Consider the following 18,385-nt stretch of genomic DNA (forward strand, 5'->3'; position numbering starts at 1 on the left):
CCAGCTGCTTCTTGACGGTAATCATTTTGGGTGCTGAATCGAGCTCCAACCCCAAACATCAGCCCCATAATTGTCCATCTACCATTTCACCTTCACCTCTCTGGGGCTTCCAGTTTCCTTCATTAAAATAAAAAATGCTATTTGGGAATAAATTTAATAAAAGATATGCAAATCTTCTCCACTGAAAGCTGTAACACATTGTTGAAAGAAATTAAAGAAAATCTAAATAAATGAAGAAATGTACCATGTTCATGGACTGGAAGATTCAATACTGTGAGGGTCAATTGTCTCAAATTGATCTATAGACTCAACGTAATCCCAAGTAAAATTACAGAAGGCAGCCCGGCATGGCCAAAGCAGAAGGATCACTTGAGCTCAGGAGTTTGAGACCAGCCTAGGCAACATGACAAAACCTCATCTCTACAAAATTAGAAGTATTAACCAGTCATGGTGGAACGTGCCTATAGTCCCAGCTACTCAGGAGACTGAGGTGGGAGGATTGCTTGAGCCCAGGAGGTTGAAGCTGCAGTGACTATGATCATGCCACTGCACTCCAGCCTGGGTGACAGAAAAAGACCCTCTCTCATAAAAAAAAAAAAAAAAAAAAAGCTTTTTTTAGAAATTGGCAAGCAGATTCTAAAATGTAAGTGGAAATGAAAAGGACCTAGAGTAGCCAAAATAATCCTAATAAGGAAAAAATACAGAGGACTTAAACACTGGCTGATTTGAAGGCCTACTATAAACAGCAGTAGCTAAGACCATTTGGTAGTGGCATTAGGATACACAAAATAGAATCAATGGAGCAGAAAACAGAGTCCAAAAATAGACCTACATAAATATGGTCAACTGATTCTCAACAAATGTACCAAGGTAATTCAATGGAGAAAGAAAACCCTTTCAACAAATGGGCTAGCATAATTGTCTATTTGTAAGGAAAAGCAAATTGTCTATTTGTAAGGAAAACAAATGAACCTCAACTCCTTACATCACACTAAAAACTTAAATTGAAATGGATCCAAAAGCCAAATAAAAATTTAAATTCATAAAGCATCTAAAAGAAAACATAGGAAAATATCTTCACGACTTTGACATGGGCAAATATTTCTAAGGTAAAACACAAAAAGCACTCCATAAAAAATTAATAAACAAATTCATCAAAATTTAAAATTTTGAATACAGTCACCAGAATGGCTACAATTAAGCAGACTGACAACACCAAATGTTGGCAAAAATACCGAGTAACTAGAACCGTTGTATGTTGTTGATGAGAGTGTAAAATAATAAAACCGCTTTGGGCTGGGCGCGATGGCTCACGCCTGTAATCCCAGCACTTTGGGAGGCCGAGGTGGGTAGATCACGAGGTCAGGAGATAAGACCATCCTGGCAAACGTAGTGAAACCCCGTCTCTACTAAAAATCCAAAAAAAAATCAGCCGGGCATGGTGGCAGGCGCCTGTAGTCCCAGCTACTCTGGAGGCTGAGGCAGGAGAATTGCTTGAACTCGGGAGGCGGAGACTGCAGTGAGCCAAGATCGTGCCACTGCACTCTAGCCTGGCGACAGAGAGAGACTCCGTCTCAAAAACAAAACAAAACAAAAACTGCTTTGGAAAACTGTCTATCAGTTTCTCTCTCTTTTTTTTTTCTTTTTTGAGACAGGGTCTCTTTCTGTTGCCCAGGCTGGAGTGCGATGGTGCAATCACTGCTTACTGCAGCCTCAACCTCCTGGCCTCAAGCCATCCTCCCATCTAAGCTTCCCAAGTAGCTGGGAGTATAGGCACGTGACACCAGGCCCAGCTAAAGTTCTCTTTCTCTTTTCTTTCTTTTTTTTTTTTTTTGAGATGGAGTCTCGCTCTGTTGCACAGGCTGGAGTGCAGTGGCATGATCTTGGATCACTGCAACCTCCACCTCCTGGGTTCAGGCTATTCTCCTGCCTCAGCCTCCCAGGTAGCTGGAACTATAGGCGTGCATCACCACACTCAGCTAATTTTTGTATTTTTAGTAGAGATGGGGTTTCACCATGTTGGCCAGGCTGGTCTGGAACTCCTGACCTCAGGTGATCAGTCTGTCTCGGCCTCCCAAAGTGCTGGGATTACAGGCATGAGCCACCGCACCCCACCTTTCGTTTTGTGTTTTATAGAGATTGCATCCCACTATGTTGCCCAGGCTGGCCTTGAATTCCCGGGCTCAAGCAGTCCTCCTGCCTCGACCTCCCAAAGAGGCAGGTGAACCACTGTGCCCAACCTGGTTTCTTTATTAAACTAAAAAGTACAATCTTATGACCCAGCAATTTCGTTTTTTCAGCAACTCCATTTCAAATGTCCATGAAAAGCCTCGTGCAAAATTATTTGTAATAGTCAAAAAACAGAAGTGGCCTCTAGTGTCTGTTTATAAGAAAATGGATAAACTGTGGCAAAGTCACATATTTGGGTGGTGGGAAAGGCAAAAGGTACTATCACAATGACACAGACAAATCTCAAAGACATAATGCTTGGCGGGGCACGGTGGCTCACACCTGTAATCCCAGCACTTTGGGAGGCCAAGATGGGCAGATTACCTAAGGTCAGGAGTTTAAGATCAGCCTGGCCAACATGGTGAAACCCCATCTCTACTAAAAATACAAAAATTAGCTGAGTGTGGTGATTCACCTTTTTAGGCCAGGTGCGATGGCTCATGCCTGTAATCTCAGCACTTTAGGAGGCCAAGGCAGGTTGATAGCTTAAGCCCAGGAGTTCAAGACCAGCTTGGGCAAAATGGTGAAACCCCATGTCTCTACAAAAATACAAGTATCGGCTGGGCGAAGTGGCTCACATTTGTAATCTCAACATTGTGGGAAACCAAGGCAGGTGAATCACCTGAAGTCAGGTGTTTGAGACCACCCTGGCCAACATGGAGAAACCCTTTCTCTACTAAAAATACAAAAATAAGCATGGCACGGTGGCACACACCTGTAATCCCAGCTACTCAGGAGGCTGAGGCAGGAGAATTGCTTGAACCTGAGAGGTAGATGTTACAGTGAGCCGAGATCGTGCCATTGTGCTCCAGCCTGGGTGACAGAGCAAGACTCCGACTAAAAAAAAAAAAAAAAAATCTCTACAACAAATACAAAAAAACTTAGCCAGGCATGGTGGTGTGCGCCTGTAATCCCAGCTACTGGAGAGGCTGAGCCAGGAGGATTGCTTGAGCCCAGGAGGTCAAGGTTGCAGTGAGCTATGATCATGTCACTGCATTCCAGCCTGGGCGATAAAGCAAGACCTGTCTCAAAAAAAAAAAAAAAAAAAAAAAAGCAGGGCGTGGTGGCTCACACCTATAATCCCAGCACTTTCGGAGGCCGAGACAGACTGATAACCTGAGGTCAGGAGTTTGAGACCAGCCTGGCCAACATGGTGAAACCCCGTCTCTACTAAAAATACAAAAATTAGCTGAGTGTGGTGGTGCATGCCTGTAATCCCAGCTACTCGGAAAGCTGAGGCAGGAGGATGACTTGAACCCGGGAGGCAGAGGTTGCAGCAGGCCAAGATCGCAACCCCTGCACTCTAGCCTGGCAACAGAGTGAGACTCCATCTCCAAAAAAATAAAAATAAAAATCATACAACATGTGACCCTTTGTGACTGGCTTCTTTCACTCAGCATCATGTTTTCAAGGTTCCTCCATGCTGTAGCATGTGTCACAACATCCTTCTGTTTATGGCTCAATCATATTCTGTTGTATTGATAGACCATGTTAGGCTCATTTATTCATTTATCATTTCAGTAGGTGGACATCTGGGAAGGGGCTTGACTGGAAAAGGTACAAGGGAACCTTCTGGAGTGATGATGGAGATATTTTACATCTTGATTGACATGGGAGTTACATGCATGTACATACTTGTTAAAACATTTTGAGCTGTACCTTTTAAATATGTGCATTTTAGCCTAGAAATCAAGGATCGCTTGAGTCTAGGAGTTAGAGACTGTAGTGAGCTGTGATCACGCCTGTGAGTAGCCACCGCACTTCAGCCTGAGCAACATAGCAAGACCCCATCCCTAAAATATGATATATAGCCCAGGCATGGTTGCTCACACCTGTAATCCCAGCACTTTCAGAGGCCAAGGCAGGTGGATCACTTGAGGCCAGGAGTTTGAGACCAGCCTGGGCAATATGATGAAACCCCGTTTCTATTAAAAATACAAAAATTAGCCAGGGATGATAGCACACATCTGTAATCCTAGCTACTTGGGAGGCTGAGGCAGGAGAATCACTTGAATCTGGGAGGCAGAAGTTGCAGTGGGCTGAGATCACGCCACTGCACTCCAGCCTGGGTGACAAAGTGAGACGTCATGTCAAAAAATAAAATAAAATAAGGCCGGGCATAGTGGCTCACACCTGTGATCCCAGCACTTTGGGAGGCCGAGGCGGGCAGATCACCTGAGGTCAGGAGTTCGAGGCCAACCTGGCCAACATGGTGAAACTCTGCCTCTACCAAAAATACAAAAATTAGCCAGGCGTGGCGGTGGGTGCCTGTAGTCCCAGCTACTCGGGAGGCTGAGGCAGGAGAATCGCTTGAACCCGGGAGGCAGAGGTTTCAGTAAGCTAAGATTGCACCACTGCACTCCAGCCTGGGCTACAGAGTGAAACTCCGTCTCAAAAATAAAATAAAATAACAAAAACAATAAAAATTAAAAATATATAATATCCATTTTATTGTGAGTAAATTACAATTAGAAAAAAAAAAGAGCCCCCAAAAGAAAGGAATAAAGACAGAACACAGGAAGAAGGGCAGGGAGACAGGGAGGGAAGGAGGGCCAGCATGAGTTATTTCAGGGGTGAAAAATCACATAGTCAAACACCACAGGTATCCCCAGTAGGCTGCAAACTGCTCTCCATAGGGACCAAGCTGTGCCCAGGATCACCCCACACCCCTGAGATTATCTGGCATGCTCACCATTCAGTTCTCATGATCTGCAACAGGGCACATTCAGTCCTGCGAAGACGACCCAGCTGTCACGCTGTCCTCCTTGCTGAAGAAGGGACCCTGTGGGGCTGCAGCCCGTCTGCTTCAGGCTGGCCCATCCCTGCACAGGCCCCTGAGTCTGAGCATGCGTCCTGGGAGTTTCTTACAGAGCAACTTTGTCATGGCAAATTGACCTCCAGGGTAGATTTTCCTGCTCCAAGAGAGAGATGATATCTGGTTAGTCTGGCGGTTCTATTTCTCAGTGTGAATCAGTACATTGACATCTGATTTCACATTTCAAAAACAGTTTGTTGTCAGTCAGAATGGAGGCAGTGTCCGGGAGCGGTGAGGGATGGGAGGCAGTAGGGCACAGGGACTCCAGCACCGGGAAGGAGGCCTCAGGCCAAGGCCCTGGGTCAGGACACCTCAGCAATGAATACTATGTCTCCTTGTCCAAAGATACGTAGCATTATGTAGGTTAAAAACAGCCAAATCGGCCAGGTGCAGTGGCACATGCCAGTAATCCCAGCACTTTGGGAGGCCGAGGCGGGCAGATCACAAAGTCAGGAGATTGAGACCAGCCTGGCCAACACGGTGAAACCCAGTCTCTACCAAAAAATACAAAAATTAGCAGGGCGTGGTGGCGCACACTTGTAATCCCAGCTACTTGGGAGGCTGAGGCAGGAGAATCGCTTAAATCCGGAAGTTGCAGTGAGCCGAGATCATGCCATTGCACTCCAGCCTGGGCAACAGAGCTAGACTCTGTCTCCAAAAAAAAAAAAAGGATGGGTATGGTGGCTCAAGCCTGTAATCCCAGCATTTTGGGAGGCCAAGGCAGGTGGATCACCTCAAGTCAGGAGTTCAAGACCAGCCTGGCCAACATAGTGAAAGCTTGTCTCTACTGAAAATACAAAAATTAGCCAGGCGTGGTGGCATGCGTCTGTAGTCCCAGCTACTCAGGAGGCTGAGGCAGGAGAATCACTTGAACCCGGGAGGTGGAGGTTGCAGTGAGCCGAGATTGCGCCACTGTACTCCAGCCTAGGTGGCAGGGCAAGACTCCATCTTGGAAAAAAAAAACAAAACAGCCGAACCGTGGCATTTTCATGCAGCTCGACCTAGTAGACATCTAGTGGTTGCAAACCCCCGTGTACAGCACTGGAGACCTCAGTCCTGTTGTGTGTGAGGGTGGGGCAGGGCAGCAGAGCACATGCCGAAAACAAAAACTGACCAGGCAGGGCGCGGTGACTCACACCTGTAATCCCAGCACTTTGGGAGGCCAAGGTGGGAGGATCACGAGGTCAGGAGATCAAGACCATCCCGGCTAATGCAGTGAAACCTGTCTCTACTAAAAAAAATAAAATAAAATACAAAAAAATTAGCCGGGCATGGTGGCAGGCACCTGTATTCCCAGCTACTTGGGAGGCTGAGGCAGGAGAATGCCATGAACCCGGGAGGCGGAGCTTGCAGTGAGCAAGCTCCAGGGAAAAAGAAGGCTCTCATAGTAAAAGAGTAGAGGCGGAAATGTGCCCAGACCAAAGAGGGGCCTCTGTTTGACCACAGATGTGCTCACGGTGGAGGGCAGCAGCAGGAACCAAGGCTGAGGAGCATCCAGATGGAGGGACTCAAGGAAGACTTCCTGGAGGAGGCAGCAGAGGTCTTGAATGATGGGAAGACTTTAGACACGTACAGATAAGCAGGCATGGCAGGCCCGGGGATGATATCTCACGCCCGTAATCTCAGCACTTTGGGATTACACTTGGCACTTTGGAAGGCCGAGGTGGGCAGATAACCTAAGGTCAAGAGTTCGAGACCAGCCTGGCCAACATGGTGAAACCCCATCTCTACTAAAAAAAAATACAAAATATTAGCTGGGAGCCAGGCGCGGTGGCTCACGCCTGTAATCCTAGCACTTTGGGAGGCTGAGGCGGGCGGATCACGAGGTCAGGAGATCGAGACCATCCTGGCTAACACGGTGAAACCCTGTCTCTATTAAAAATGCAAAAAATTAGCCGGGCATGGTGGCGGGTTCCTGTAGTCCTGGCTACTCGGGAGGCTGAGGCAGGAGAATGGTGTGAACCCGGGAGGCGGAGCTTGCAGTGAGCCGAGATTGCACCACTGTACTCCAGCCTGGGCAATAGAACGAGACTCCGTTTCAAAAAAAAAAAATTAAAAATAAAAACAAAATATTAGCTGGGTGTGGTAGTGGGCACCTGTAATCCCAGCTACTCAGGAGGCTGAGGCAGGAGAGTCACTTGAACCCAGGAGGTGGAGGTTGCAGTGAGCCAAGATCACGCCATTGCACTCTAGCCTGGGTGACAGAGAGAGACTCTGTCTAAAAAATAAAATAAAATAAAATAAAATATGAAGTCATGTCAGGAGCTTTCTGAATGTGGTAAACTGGACAACTGCCTCCTCAGAGATGTCCAACTTCCAATCCCCAAAACCTGTGAAGATGTCACCTTATATGGTCAAAGGGACTTTGCGGATGTGAGATCAAGTTAAGGATCTTGAGAGATCAGCCTGCGTTATTCAACTGGGCCCAATTTAATCACAAGGGCCCTTATAAGTGGGAGGCAGGAGAGCAGAGTGAGTACCAGCAAGAGACTGGAGCCGTGTGAGGAAGGGGCCATGAGCCAAGAAATGCAGGCAGACTCTAGAAGCTGCAAAGGCAAGGAGATTGATTCTCTCTGAAGCCTCCAGAAGGAGAACAGACCTGCAGACACCTTGATTTTAGCTCCATTTTTTAAGACTCACTTCAGACTTCTGAGCTTCAGAACTGCAGAACAACAAACGAGTGTGTGGTTTTTTGTTGTTGTTGTTGTTGTTGTTTGAGATGGAGTCTCACTCTGTTGCCCAGGCTGGAGTGCAGTGGCGTGATCTCAGTTCGCTTCAACCTCTGCCTCCCAGGTTCAAGTGATTCATCTGCCTCAGCCTCCCAAGTAGCTGGGATTACAGGCACACTCCAGCACGCCCAGCAAATTTTTGTATTTTTAGTAGAAACGGGGTTTTACCATGTTGGCCAGGCTGGTCTTGAACTCCTGACCTCAAGTGATCCACCTACCTTGGCCTCCCAAAGTGCTGGGATTACAGGCGTGGGCCACCATGCCCAGCCTCATATTTTGTTTTGAGCCGTTCCATTTGTATAACTTGTTACAGCGGCAGTGGGAAACTAGTACCCCGCAGCATCAGTGGAAATTCAATTCACACATCTGCCCTACACAGTCCCCTTCTCAACACCTCAAGTACATACATTTCCCTCTGGAGATTTCATTTGATCAGAAAGGGCTGGAATGCACATGCATGTTTGGCAAACATGGGTGCATTTGCCATTCCATTCATTCATTCAGCCAGCAAGTGACAGGAATGGAGCTAAGACCATGATTCATATCAACATCCCTGCCCTTAGAGAGCCCAGAATCTAGTGGGGGACACAGACTTGTCAACAGGTAGTTGCAACACAAGGAGATAAAAGCTTTTTTTTTTTTTTTTTTAAGTTCATCATCACTGGTCATTAAGAGAAATGCAAATCGAAACCACAATGAGATACCATCTCATGCCAGTTAGAATGGTGATCATTAAAAAGTCAAGAAACAATAGATGCTGGAGAGGATGTGGAGAAATAGGAATGCTTTTACATTGTTGGTGGGAGTGTAAATTAGTTCAAACATTGTGGGAGACAGTGTGGCAAATCCTCAAGGATCCAGAATCAGAAATACCATTTGACCCAGCAATCCCATTACTGGGTATACACCCAAAGGATCATAAATCATTCTACTATAAAGACACATGCACATGTATGTATATTGCAGCACTGTTCACAATAGCAAAGACTTGGAACCAACCCAAATGCCCATCAATGACAGACTGGATAAAGAAAATGTGGTACATATACACCATGGAATACTACACAGCCATAAAAAAGGATGAGTTCATGTCCTTTGCAGGGACATGGATGAAGCTGGAAACCATCATTCTCAGCAAACTAACACAGGAACATAAAACTGAACACCACATGTTCTCACTCACAAGTGGGAGTTGAACAATGAGAACACATGGACACAGCGAGGGGAACATCACATACCACAGTCTGTCAGGGGGGTGGGGAGCTAGGGGAGGGATAGCATTAGGAGAAATACCTAATGTAGATGACAGGTTGACAGGTGCAGCAAACCACCATGGCATGTGTATACATGTGCAACAAACCTGCATGTTCTGCACCTGTATCCCAGAACTTAAAGTATAATAATTTTTTTAAAGGCTTTTTTTTTTTTTTTTTTTTTTTTTTTTTGAGACAGAGTCTTACTCTGTCACCAAGGCTGGAGTGCAGTGCGCGATCTCAGCTCACTGCAACCTCTACCTCCCAGGTTCAAGCAATTCTCCTGTCTCGGCCTCCTGAGTATCTGGGACTACAGGTGCACGCTACCACGCCCAGCTAAGAGATAAAAGCTTTGAAGAAGGTAGGCAGAGGAAAATGCAGCACAGAAGAGAGCCAACAAATCCAGCTTCGCAGATGACAGAGTGTTGCAGTACAACAGGTCTTACTCAGCTGGGCAAAGAGCTGAGAGAGCAAAGGGAATCCAATCAGATGGAACCATATATTTTTTTCTTTTTTTTTTCTTTTTTTTTTTTTTTTTTTTGAGACGGAGTCTCACGCTGTTGCCCAGGCTGGAGTGCAGTGGCGCGATCTCGGCTCACTGCAAGCTCCGCCTCCCGGGTTCCCGCCATTCTCCTGCCTCAGCCTCCTGAGTAGCTGGGACTACAGGCGCCCGCCACCGCGCCCGGCTAATTTTTTGTATTTTTAGTAGAGACGGGGTTTCACTGTGGTCTCGATCTCCTGACCTTGTGATCCGCCCGCCTCGGCCTCCCAAAGTGCTGGGATTACAGGCTTGAGCCACCGCGCCCGGCCTTTTTTCTTTTTTTGAGACAGTCTCACTCTGTCACCCAGGCTGGAGTGCAGTGCAATGATCACAGCTCACAGCAACCTTGAGCTTCTGGGCTCAAGCAATCCTCCCACCTCAGTCTCCTGAGTAGCTAGGACTACAGGCACATGTGCCTGGATAATTTTTTTTATTTTTATTTTTTTGTAGAGACAAGGTCTTGGACCTTGGAAGCATGTTTACCAAATGGAGGCTAGAGGAGATATGGGGAACTACGGACTAATTGGGTATGACCAGAACAGAGGTCAGAGGCTGGGATAGGTGCTTCCTGATTACAAAGTGCAGACAATTGCTGCAGAGCTGCTTCTTGGACCCTTTCTTAGTCAAATAAGAAGGCCAGCCCAGGCACTGTGGCTCACGCCTGTCATCCCAGCGCTTTGGGAGGCCGAGGTGGGCGGATCACCTGAGGTCAGGAGTTCGAGACCAGCCTGGCCAACATGGTGAAACCCCCATCTCTACTAAAAATACAAAAATTAGCTGGGCGTGGTGGCACGTGCCTATAATCCCAGCTACTCAGGACCCTGAGGCAGGAGAATCGCTTGAACCCAGGAGGTGGAGGCTGCAGTGAGCCTAGATTGCACCACTGTACTCTAGCCTGGGTGACAGAGTGAGACTTCATCTCAAAAAAAAAAAAAAAAAAAGGGCAAATACAGGGGCCAATGCAGGAAGGTTCATGGCAAAGACAGGGAAGGTTCTGGGGATACCCTTCCTACATATCCCGAATCTGTGTTCATCGTCATAAAGAGGAGCTCCAGGTGAAAAAAAAAAAAAAAAAAAAACACTGGGCTGAGCACCTCTGCCCCTGTTTCTCCTGGGTGACACCTTGCCTGGAATTTCTCTCCCTTTGAATGCCAGCGCCACTACCAGGGACACCTCCGTGTGCATTGCTCCCGTCACACCCTGCACCAAGAGGCAACAAAACCCTTTCATTTCCACCTTCATGAGTAAAATAAAGAGAAAGAGATTTCTGCCTGAACACCCTAACTTCTCCAGCTGGTTTCTGGTCCGAGACATTGCCAGATGGTTTGTATTCCAAATGAAATGAACGAGCCAACTGTATGATCATAGCTGCATGCAGAAAATAGCCACATCTTTGAGACAGCGTTACCCATGGATAGTAACTGGATGATGTTTGCTCACAAAGGTGAGAAAATCTGGAGATGAAAAGAAGATGCCAGCCTGGGCAACATAGTGAGACCCCATCTCCACGAAAATAAACAAAACATTAGTTGGGCGTCATAGTGTACACCTGTAGTCCCAGCTACTCAGGAGGCTGAGGTTGGAGGATTGCTTGAGCCCAGGAGGTTAATGTTGTGGTGAGCTATGACTGCACCACTGCACTCCAGCCTGGGTGACAGAACAATACCCTGTCTCAAAAAAAGAAGAAGGAGGGCCGGGCGTGGTTGCTCAAGCTTGTAATCCCAGCACTTTGGGTGGCCGAGACGGGCGGATCATGAGGTCAGGAGATCGAGACCATCCTGGCTAACACGGTGAAACCCCGTCTCTACTAAAAAACACAAAAAACTAGCCGGGCGAGGTGGCGGGCGCCTGTAGTCCCAGCTGCTCGGGAGGCTGAGGCAGGAGAATGGCGTAAATCCAGGAGGCAGAGCTTGCAGTGAGCTGAGATCCGGCCACCGCACTCCAGCCTGGGCGACAGAGCGAGACTCCGTCTCAAAAAAAAAAAAAAAAAGAAGAAGAAGGAGAAGGAGGAGAAGAAAGAAGAAGAACAAAAAGAAGGAAGGAAGGAAGGAGGGAGGGAGGGAGGGAAGGAAGGAAGGAAGGAAGGAAGGAAGGAAGGAAGGAAGGAAGGAAGGAAGGAAAGAGCAAGAAGGAAAGGAGAGGAAAAGATGGTGGGGTCGGGCCAGGCGCAGTGGCTCACATCTGTAATCGCAGCACTTTTGGGAGGCCAAGGTGGGTGGATCACTTGAGGTCTGGAGTTCAAGACCAGCCTGGCCAAGGTGGTTAAACCTCATCTCTACTAAAAATACAAAAATTAGCCGGGCGTAGTGGCACGCGTCTGTAGTCCCATCTACTCGGGAGGCTGAGGCAGGAAAATCGCTTGAACCCGGGAGGCGGAGATAGCACCACTGCACTCCAGCCTGGGCAACAGAGTGAGACAGCATCTCAAAAAACAAAAGAAGAAGAAGGAGAAGGAGAAGGAGAAGAAGAAGGGGTTGGAGAGGAGAGGGGATGGAGCATCCCCCCTTTGCAGAAGGACTGAGTTACAGGCCAGACTTTCCAAGATTATGTAGAGCTCTCTAGGACTCCTGACGTCAGAGAATAAGATCAGGGCTGTGGCAGAGGAGCAGTCTATGAGGCTGAGGGGACAGAATCGCCCCCCTTGTAGCCCGGGGATCAAACCCCTTTAAACCACTAACCTTGTCCCTGATGCAGGTCTCGACCAGGGACCGTGTGTAGGCAGAGGAGGCCTGTAGTTCAGACCAAGGGGAAGATTTTGCAAATTTGTTCTTAGTTGTCACTGCTTATGTGCAAAGATTCTGAAGCTTGAGAAGCAACGTTTTTTCCTCCCTGAGCAATCAGAAATAAATAAAAGGAGAACTCTCTGTACTTAGGAGATCTGCGTTGGTGTGGGCCCACACTCAACAGAACATGGCGGAGCGGGTGGGCAAAGTGATGGAGAGCCCTAGCCACGTTCCAGATGGTGCAGGAAGGGAGTTGCAGCTGAGTGAGAACAGGAGAGAATGCTGCTCCAACAAAAGCTGCCGGAACCACATGTGGGGAAAGTCAGACATTTGCAGTGCGCACGGACAGAGGCCCTCTGGAGAGGGTTGCAGTTGGTATCCGTCATCCCTACTCCTCCTCAGCAGCTGATGCTCTGGAGACAGAGGCTGTTGGCTGGACTAGATTGGATGCGTGGAGCTTGAATGAAGCTGCCCAGGCAAGAGAGCTAGAAGCTCTGGCTCTGCTACTAATTGGCCATGCACCTAGGCTCAGTCATTTCCTCTCGCTGGATCCATTTCCTCATTCTGTTTGTTTGTGTGTTTGTTTGTTTGTTTGTTTATTTTGAGACAGACTCTCACTCTGTCACCCAGGCTGGAGTTCAGTGGTATGATCTTGGCTCACTGCAACCTCTGCCTCCTGGCTTCAAGTGATTCTAATGCCTCAGCTTCCCGAGTAGCTGGGACTACGGGCATGCGCTACCATGCCCAGCAAATTTTTGTATTTTTAGTAGAGATGGGGTTTCACCATGTTGACCAGGATGGTCTCGATCTCTTGACCTCGTGATCTGCCCGCCTTGGCCTCCCAAAGTGCTGGGATTACAGGTGTAATCTACTGCGCCCGGCCTAATTTTTGTATTTTCAGTAGAGACAGGATTTCGCCATGTTGGCCAGGCTGGTCTGGAACTCCCTGACCTCAGGTGATCTACTGGCAGCCTCTCAAACTGTTGGGATTACAGGCATGAGCCACGGCGCCCAGCCCTTTCCTCATTTTGAAAAGGACAGAGAGGAGGTGTGAAGGGGCGGTGTTCTCTTCGGTAACACCTGAGGTCTCTGATGGTATCACTGTTGGAAAGGGGCCTCAACACCCTCTATCCCAAACTCTACTAAAATGCGTTTCTAGCACCTCTAAACTCAAATCATTTGTGGTCTTTCCTCTAGCTTTATTAGTCACTGATCTTTCTCCCTGGTCCAGGAAGTGAGCTTGCAAGGGGGCACTCCTCCAGATTTTCCAAGGAGAGAACCTCTTGGTTGTAAATTCACCAAAAACGTGGAACATTCCCTCCTACTGGGTAAAGTTGGCCAATGAAGTGGCAACCTTTGCTACCTACCATCACTGCTCCTGTTTTAGGTCTATTTTCCAAAAAAAGCATATTAGACCAGCTTTATTGAGACACTAGAGAACATAAAATTCACCCATTTAAAGTGTACAATTCAATGGTTTTTAGTATGTTCCTAGAATTGTATAGTCATCACCACCACCATCTATTTCACTACATTTCACCGTTTGCAGAAAGCAGCCCCTGCCGATTAGTAGTCACTCTCATTTTGCCCCAGCCCTAGGCAACCACCAATCTACTTCCTGTCTCTAGAGATGTAAAACATAGCATTTTGCCCCATTAGGGACATTTCCTACAACTAAGTATAGCATCATCATATAGCACTGTCTAATCAAGAACTCACGACCCATATATAAATGGCCAAAAAAACCATGAAAATATGCTCAACATCACTGGTCATTAGGGAAATACAAATCGAAAACCACAATGAGATACCATCTTGCAACCATCTGGTTGGCTACTGTCAAGAAAACAGAAAATAACAAGCATTGGCCAGGATGTGGAGAAATTGGAACCCTTGTACATTGTTGGTGGAAATGGAAAATAGTTCAGCTGCTGTGAAAAACAGCGTGGTGGTTCCTTGAAAAACTAATAATAGAACTACTTATCAGCGATTCCACTTCCGGGTATATACCCAAAAGAACGGAAAGCAGGGCCTCTAGGAGATATCTGTACACCCTGTCCGTAGCATTATTCTCAATAGCCAGCTGTCCATCAACCCGACTGTCCATCCACAGATGAATGAATAAACAAATAAACAAAATGTGGTCTATACATACAAAAAAAAATTTTTTTTTTGGGCCAACATGGCGAAACCCCATCTCTACTAAAAAGTAAAGGTTTTTTTTTTTTTGGGGGGGGGACAGAGTCTCGCTCTGTCACGCCGGCTAGAGTGCAGTGGCACTATCTCAGCTCACTGCAACCTTTACCTCCCAGGTTCAAGCAATTCTCCCACCTCAGCCTCCTGAGTAGCTGGATCACAGGCATCCGCTACCACGCCTGGCTAATTTTTATACTTTTAGTAGAGACGGGGTTTCACCATGTTGGCCAAGCTGGTCTCGAACTCCTGACCTCAACTGATCTGCCCACCTCGGCCTCCTAAACCGCTGGGATTACAGGTGTGAGCCAACATGCCTAGCCAAAAAGTAAAGAAATTCTATGGCCGGGTGCGGTCGTTCACACCTGTAATCCCAGCACTTCGGGAGGCCAAGGCAGGTAGATCGCTTGAGCTTAGGAGTTCAAGTCCAGCATCCTGGGCAACAAAGTGAGACCTTGTCTCTACAAAAAATACAAAAATTAACCAGGCACGGTGACGCACACCTGTAGTCCCAGCTACTCAGGAGGCTGAGGTAGGAGGATGGCTTGAGCTTGAGGGGCAGAGGTTCCAGTGAGCCAAGATCACACCACTGCACTCTATCCTGGGTGACAGAGCCAGACCCTGTCTCAAAAAATAACAAACAAACAAACAAACAGGCTGGGCACGGTAGCTCATGCCTGTAATCCCAGCACTTTGGGATGCCAAGGCAGGTGGATTACCTGAGGTCAGGAGTTTGAGACCAGCCTGATCAACATGGTGAAACTTCATCTCTACTAAAAATACAAAAATTAGCTGAGGGTGGTAGTGCATGCCTGTAGTCCCAGCTATTCGGGAGGCTGAGGCAGGAGAATTGCTTGAATCCAGTAGGCAGAGGTTGCAGTGAGCCGAGACTGCACCATTGCACTCCAGCCTGGACAATAAGAGCAAAACTCCATCTCAAAACAAACAAAAAGCAAGGAAATTCTAGCTGGGTATGGTGGTGCACACCTGTAGTCCCAGCTACTGGGTAGGCTGAGGTAGGAGAATAGCTTAAAGCCAGGAGTTCAAGACCAGCCTGGGCAACACAACACATGCTACAATGTGCATGAACCTTGAGGACATTATCTTAAATGAAATAAGACAAATGCTGTATGAGTCCACTTATATGAGTTACCTAGAAGAGTCAAATTCCTAGAGATTGAAAGTAGGATGGTGATTGCCAAATGGAAGGATGGGGAGTTATTGTTTATTTTATTTTATTTTTGAGGCAGGGTCTCACTTTATTACCCAGTGGTACAATCTGGAGTGCAGTGGTACAATCACAGCTCAATGCAGCCTCAACCTCCTGGGTCCAAGCCATCCTCCCACCTCAGCCTCCCAAGTAGCTGAGATTATAGGCATGTGCCACCACACCTGGCTAATTTTTAGACTTTTTTGTAGAGATGAGGTCTCACTATGTTACCCAGGCTGATCTTGAACTCCTGAGCTCAAGGGATCCTCCTGCCTCAACCTCCCAGGTGTGCAGCACCTGGCTGAGTTATGGTTTAATGGGTAGAGAGTTTCAGTTTTGCAAGATGAAAAGAGTTCTGGAGATAGATTGGTGATGGTTACACAACCATGTGAATGTTGTTACTACTATTTAGCTATACACTTTAAAATCCTTGAGGCAGTAAATTTTTTTGTTTTTTTGGTTTTTGTTTTTTGTTTTTGTGAGACAGAGTCTTACTCTGTCACCCAGGCTGGAGTGCAGTGGCACAATCTCGGCTCACTGCAACCTCTGCCTCCCAGGTTCAAGTGATTCTTCTGCCTCAGCCTCCTGAGTAGCTGGGACTACAGGCATGCACCACCACGCCCAGCTAATTTTTTGTATTTTTAGTAGAGATGGGATTTCACCATGTTGGCCAGGCTGATCTTGATCTCCTGACCTCGTGATCCACCCACCTCAGCCTCCCAAAGTGCTGGACTTACAGGTGTGAACCACCACACCCAGCCGAGTTAGTAAGTTTTATGTTATGTGTATTTTATTATAATTTAAAACAAACAAAAAAATTGACTGGGTGTGGTGGCTCACACCTGTAATCTCAGCACTTTGGGAGGCTAAGGCGAGTGGATCACCTGAGGTCAGGAGTTTGAGACCAGCCTGGCCAATATGGCAAAACCCCGTCTCTACTAAAAATATGAAATTAGCTGGGCATGGTGGTTCATGCCTGTAATCCCAGCTACTCAGGAGGCTGAAGCAGGAGAATTGCCTGAGCCCGGGAGGCAGAGTTTGCAGTGAGCTGAGATTGTACTGCTGCAGTCCAGCCTGGGCAACAGAGCAAAACTCTGTTTCAAAAATAAAATAAAATCAAACAACAAATCTCATGACCCACATCAAAAGGCATAGGCCAGGGGTGCCTTTCTTATGACACACAAAACACTCACTTTTTTTCCTTTTAAAAATAAAAATATAACTTTTTATTAAATAGCTAAACATAGACAACATTAGCAAAATGCTTTTTAAAGAAATATGATTCACAGAATATGCTTTAAAAAATTAACACTCAAGCACAATTTGATCTTTTCTCATTAACCCTTCACTAATATCAAACAGGTGTCATCATTTTTATAAGACTATTTACTGAATGCTTAAGCGCAAAGAAGAATGCCAAGTACATAAATGTGCATTAATTCATCTACTCTTCCTGACACCAGGAAGTAGATTTTAATATGATACTTATCTCACTTCTCAGAATTAGAACTGAGGTGTAGAGATAAAATAACTTGTCCAAAGCCACAAACCTGGTGTCGGAGTTGAGACCCAATCTAGTCTTCTGACTCCAGAATCGATGCTGTCTCTATTAAAACACAACGGTTCTCAAGGAACATGAAAACAGCCATTCTCCCATCAGCTAGGGGCCTGTTTAAACAAATCCACCCCAGAAAGCTTCCTCTTAGTATTCTCTACTAATAGTTTGCAAACTGTCTTCCAAAAATAATTTTTAAGTCTGCATCCTTTACAACAACAACAACAAAAAACCTTCAAACAATTCACTGTGAGTACCTTTTTTTAGTAGAATGTGGTTTTGGAGCAGAGGCAGATGATGAGTTATTGGCCATGTCTTACATCTTTCAAGTCCTCTTCTGTAAAATCGGACAACTCAGAAGTGGTAAGGAGCAGAAACACGGCAGGTCCCTGTTTTTTATACATGGCCCTTCCAGACATAGATCTCGCCTCCGCCACCATCTCTGCAGAGTCCTCTAGTTCCTTCTGAAATAGAACGGTCATCCTAACAGCAATGATTCTGGTTTAGCAGGGGGGACATTTGAAGCAGGTACCTTTGGAGGAAGTGGACCCCTCCTAGAGGCCAGGCTTCCAACAGCTGGAGTTTGTGTTTTGCGACTCCACACTGACCACTATTGACTGCACTAACGTTGGTTCTCCAGGACACCTTTGGAAATGAGACAAACAGATCCTCATTGAGTCTTGGCCAGTCTCCTGATCTATCTTTTTTTTTTTTTTTTAAGATGGTCTTGCTCCGTCACCCAGGCTGGAGTGCACTGGCACAATCACTGCTCACTGCAGCCTCTGACTTCCCAGGCTCAAGCAATCCTCCTACCTCAGCCTCTTGAGTAGCTGGAACTACAGGCATGTGCCACCATGCTTAGCTAATTCTTTTGTATTTTTTGTAGAAGTGGGGTCTCACTATGTTGCCCAGGCTGGTCTCACATTCCTGGACTCAAATGATCCTTCCACCTCGGCCTCCCAAAGTGCTGGGATGAGCCATGAGCCACCACAGACAGCCTTGGCTGTTCTCTTGAATGAAGGGGATTACAATCTGAGGGCCTCAGGCTGGCCCTTTCTTGCCTTCTGGGTGGACTGGAAGCAGGGACAGCCACTCTGCACAGAGTGCACGTCGCAGCAAGCACACCAAGGGGATGCC

At 46.9% G+C, this 18,385-nt stretch overlaps 1 long non-coding RNA gene across 2 annotated transcripts in view; it reads right to left on the reverse strand.

Moving 5' to 3' along the window:
- The window catches only part of LOC141409363 (uncharacterized), a 28,921-nt gene extending 11,028 nt beyond the window's left edge, over positions 1–17,893 (reverse strand). The window contains exons 1-2 of one of the 2 annotated variants that reach the window (XR_012429683.1): positions 17,506–17,893; positions 4,922–5,141 (exon numbers count right to left, since the gene is read on the reverse strand). This is a non-coding gene — a long non-coding RNA (uncharacterized lncRNA). Of the gene's footprint in view, positions 1–4,921; positions 5,142–17,505 lie in introns of those variants that run through there. The other variant, XR_012429684.1, reaches the window with a different exon arrangement.
- Positions 17,894–18,385: the final 492 nt, after the last annotated feature.

This window comes from Macaca fascicularis, chromosome 20 (assembly GCF_037993035.2).
Source record: "Macaca fascicularis isolate 582-1 chromosome 20, T2T-MFA8v1.1".
In the NCBI taxonomy this organism is placed as follows: Eukaryota; Metazoa; Chordata; class Mammalia; order Primates; family Cercopithecidae; genus Macaca; species Macaca fascicularis.